This window comes from Cyprinus carpio, chromosome A3 (assembly GCF_018340385.1).
Source record: "Cyprinus carpio isolate SPL01 chromosome A3, ASM1834038v1, whole genome shotgun sequence".
In the NCBI taxonomy this organism is placed as follows: Eukaryota; Metazoa; Chordata; class Actinopteri; order Cypriniformes; family Cyprinidae; genus Cyprinus; species Cyprinus carpio.
In genome coordinates, this window is record NC_056574.1 from 18,759,616 (window position 1) to 18,764,775 (window position 5,160).

The window sequence follows — 5,160 nt, forward strand, 5'->3', positions numbered from 1 at the left end:
ACGAAACATAATTATTTGAAGGTTGACTTTTTTTGTATTAAAAACACTTTTCTTTTATTGGTCGGATGAAATATGCTAATTTTGAGATAGGAAATTTTGGGTTTTTCATGAGCTGTATGCCAAAATCATCAGTATTAAAACAATAAAAGACCTGAAATATTTCAGTTGGTGTGCAATGAATCTAAAATATATAGGAAAGTTTAATTTTTATCATTACATTATGGAAATAATGAACTTTTTCACAATATGCTAATTTTTGAGAAGGACCTGTATAGCATCGCTATACAAATGCTCAATGTTGGAACACATATATTAGAAATTGTATGCTTAAGGGCACATTATATAAAATCATACTGTTACATATACGAATATGTGCCATACATTGTAAATACAATTGACTTATATTAATAAAATTGACTTATATTAATAAAATTACATAGATGGACCATATTGACAAGTCAAACGTTAACTACAACCAACAACAAACACCAATAACTCAAATACTGCTTGCCTCAACACCATTGGCATCTTTTAAAACACATATTGAATTTTTTTTATTTTTAAAGAGGATTTATTTTGCAGTCTCGCTTATTTTGGACATAAACCAGCTGAATTAACTTTTATTTTCTTTGTTTTTAGTCATTACTTTTAAAAATGTTACCCCTGATATTTTGTTGGAAGTTTCATTTACTCTTATTCATTGGAAAATTTATATACACACACACATCAGGGGTGTCAAACTTAGTTTGGAGTTTAGTTCCAATCCTGCTCCAACACACAAACCATGTAGTTTTCAAAAAGCCTGAAGGACTTAAATTAGCTGGATCAGGTTTGTTTAAACCAGGTTTGAAGCTAAACTCTGGTTCTCCAGGAACTTTGACACCCCCATTATGTAATTTATACATTTATTTCTGGACAGAATAACATGGCAAGAAGGGTTTTAGTGGGAATTTGAATCAGCTGCTTTCAAATGAATGACAGACTGCAGAGAGCAAAGTGATTCAGAATTTGTTTGAATGTAATAAAGCACAGATCACCTCACACCAGAAAAACCAAAATCTGATTCTTGAAGTGCACATTGTGTTAACCTGTAAGCACGACTTTAAATTGACTGATAAAACCCCATTTTAACTCAAAGATACATAATTCAGCCAATCCAGGTAGGGTTTGCCAGGTTGAGCTTACATGGTAGCCTTGCAAATCTATCCAGTGACTTTTGTCTGCAAGTATCAGGGCCTTGCATTTGATGGCAATTGGTGAAGCAAGATAAGAGGCAGCGCATGCATTTCTAGATGCTACATAATGCAGCAGTGAAGACATTTAAAACGGAAAACCCCAGTTGCCACCATACACACTTTTTCACTGCATTCCAGATGGGTCCCCCCTATCTAGTATGCGAAGGATGTGGTTGCCACTGAAACACCCTTAAGTTTGTCAAAACAGTCCGACCCCAGCATTTTGCACTGAAGTAAGGCTTCTTCAGCAGCATTTAGTCACCATGTACTAGAGCTTTACATATTTTGCCTCCAAAACTGTTAGGTTATAGGAACTGTAGGTAGGTTACAGGGACTTTAGTTCAGTGTTCCTGTGGTTCAGTGGTAGAGCATTGCATTAGCAGCGGGAAAAGGTTGCAGGTTTGATTCCCAGGGAACATGCACTTTAAAAAAAACAAACAAAAAAAAAAGTTAGCCTGAATGCACTGCAAGTCGCTTTGGATAAAAGCGTCTGCTAAATGTAGCTCATGCTGGAGAGCAGCAAAGCCACAGAATCGGATACAAAGTTGTAGACAAGAGATCAAAACCTATTAAGACTAATTTTTTTATTTTAAACATCACATGGCATTTCCAGTCATTTTTTGTCCATATTCCTTGACATTAATGGGTCCGACAGATGCTTTATCCCACCACAGATCTGAGAAACAAACAGATAGTGAGAAAAGCAGTGCATAGGAGAGAAATGAAAATAAAAAATAAAAAAAGACCCAGACCTTTAAATCATCGGATCACGTCCATTTCTGGTACTACAGAAGGTGTCACAGCAGGCACACACCTGGTCAGAACCATCTGCGGATACCCACCTGACAAGACAAACCCTTAAGTTAAGGCAATCCCCAAGTCACCTGTACACTTATTGGGGGGGTGGGGGGGGTGGGCTTACTTATTAGCAGAGAAAGAACAAGCTTTCTGTTCAGGACTTATTGGAGTAGGAGGAGTTGCTGTAGACACTTTCAATATGCATGTGATGTAGACCTGCAAAGACAGTGGGTTTGTAGACCATGGTAGCATTATACAAAAGTGTTGCACAGCTTGTCACATACCAGTCCACTGCCCTGCTTGATGGAACCTGAATGTCTCCAGCTGAAACCGCAGCTTATCACCTTGAGTTCGGGGCATAAAGTGAGACCTGGAGCCTGTGAGTTTGGCATCAACCAGGCACCTGGTAAGAGAACCCAGTTAGAAGTCTTGCAATACTTCTAGAGAGTGGGACACATGAGGTGCACCACTTTACCCATTGTTCTCAATAAAGGAAGTATCTGGGGATAGACGCAGCATCAGGAACTGTTGTAGCAAGCGCAGCTGTCCACAAATACATGGATGGGAACGTGCCTGTATGGCGTGTACAGATGCCCTCAATGTTTATGATATCACCCAGGAAGTACTGGTTAGAAGGTCTCTCGAATTGCCAGTCATCTGTAAAGACACCTTTTAGCACAAGTTCACAAGCACTGGTGTGTTATGAAAGCTGTTTGATATACCAACCAGTCATGAGCCTGAGGGAGAACACAAAGATCTCCTCTGCAGCTTTAGAAGCGGCATATGGGGGATCCAATTGGGCATTAAGGCATCGCTACTCACACATTTCATGCTTTTCTGCAGAGGAGTTTTACATAGACGGTCATTATATGGGGTTTTTAGTACATCCAGTAACCTTGAATCTGCCCTCCCTCTTGAATAGTGACACTCGATACCAACCACAGCACTATTGCTCCTAACAATAGGAACACCAAAATAAAACCTCTTGTGGGGGTACACAAGTTTGAACGTAATAGACAAGCTTCATCTTCAGTCACCTAAATGGGAGTAGAAAGCATGTTCATTACAGAAAACCATTCAGAACCATAAATGTTACGAAAGGAAAAGGTGAAACCTCACAGTTAGTGTACTACCACATCCATGCAGTTCTGACTCAAAGAGGAGCACTTGAGCAGAAGGGTCTTCTCCAGTTGCAGTACAAGCCTCCCAGCGTAAAAAGCAGATGACTTCAGTGGCTTCCATTCCCCAAGAAGTCTCATCACCTCCACATATACAGAGTTTTCAGCACACCCCGAGCTGCCACACTTTTGGCAGGGACAGGATGGCACAAATTAAAGGGAAACACTTGGCTGCGTTGGTTCTTCTGGTAGGCTTGGAAATCTCCATGTTCAGTTTTTGCACTGGACCCAGCAGCAGCTCTTTTGAACTGAACACCCAAAACATCTTGAGAAGGCTTTTTAAAATCACTCCTGGCTGGTTTCTGGACAGGAAACTTTTCGGGTGTAAATACAAGGTTACTAGGATCATATTTCTGTGGAATTGGTGGCATTCTGGAGTCAATCTTCTGAACTTTTGACAGCGCCCTAGGCATAAAAATACTTGGGATCCAATGACTATTACTTTTTGCCTCTCCAAAGTGCTTCAGAGTAGTCCATACAAGAAGAAACACCAATCCTAATCCAACTTGCCAGAACCCCATTGGTTGCTAAGCTTGTGTTTCACTGATGCATTAGCCTCTACCCGTCCAAATTTATCACAGCTGAAAATCAGCATGGCTCCACCCTCTACCATGACAAGCGTTATTTTTCTCTGGACCTGCCTATTTACTCAATCAATATGTCACAGGTGAAAGTAATTGATTGCTTATTACGCCGAACAAATGATGCCCCATAATAGAACATGTTGATTTAGGTGCCAAACCAAATGATTGCTTATTTTCAATATCCAAATGACACCAATTCTCTGAAACACAACCTCTAAGCCTTTTTGTGTCCTCCTATTTTTTTATTAATTCATAAACATGACCACAGACAGAATTGTACACTACAGTATCCACAATAATAAAGATTGTTTCTACAGTCAGGTTTAGATTGTTACACAATGTGCCTCACATCAGCACATCAATCATCACAAGAGACCTAAATGGAGCAAATGCAAGATCATAACAGCACATAGATTGTATTTGTAGATTCACTGATATGTTTTCTTCTTCCATTCCCACTGTGTTATGACTAAGTTGATCATGTGTGTAGATTTATGGTAGACTTCATTCTTTCAACTTGAACTATACTAAATGCTAGGCAGCACAGAAAGACAATCTGAACCGACGACTAAAAAAAAAAACATTTAAATTCAAAATATTACAGGTATGAGCAAAAGATAAGTTCATTAATTGACATTAAGAACTTAAATGGTGGTATTTGAAGCAATGACAGCACACATTTAAACACCGGAAAATTCTTAAAGTCTTAAAGAAAATATTTAGTTCACAAATAGTTTGTGAAGCAACATAGCAATAAAAAAGTATTCAACTATTAACAGAGAGGTTCTGAAATGTATATATTTTTTGTTATTATTTCCTAATAAACAGCCGGATGAAACATTTCTTATTCTATTAGTTTCTTCCGAAAGAAACAACTTGTGTGCCACTGAACAGGCACATTCACTTTAACACAACACTTAGGCTCAAGGTGCATTTTACTCTTCTTGCCAAATCACAGTTATAATTGTCTGAAACAGCCGTATTGGATGTATTTATTTCCGGTAAATGACAAGGATGATGGGGGCAGCTCTAGTCTCCTAGGCACCTTTAAATACAGCTTCATCTCACATATAGACAAAAAGACAAGCAGACAAGGTAAAGACACTGAAGACTGGGTCAGTTGTGTGTTCTGATCTAAGAACAGTTGACTGCTTCTATCCTGGTTACCTTTAATTGTCCCATCTGCTTTTTCTTACGTTTTGGGGGGATCAGGAACATGCGAAGCTGTTCTGGCTTTATGATTCCCTGACCTCTCACCCCTTCTCTTTCTGACCGTCCCTCTCTGTCCCTATGGCTCCCTTCATCCGTTTCGTGGTCACTATGACATCTCTGTCACTATGGCGGTCCCTTTCCCCATAGCGATCA

General features: G+C 39.2%; 1 pseudogene; it reads right to left on the reverse strand.

Annotated features, from left to right (window-relative positions):
- Window positions 1-2,001: 2,001 nt before the first annotated feature.
- Window positions 2,002-2,864, reverse strand: LOC109103878 (annotated as a pseudogene).
- Window positions 2,865-5,160: the final 2,296 nt, after the last annotated feature.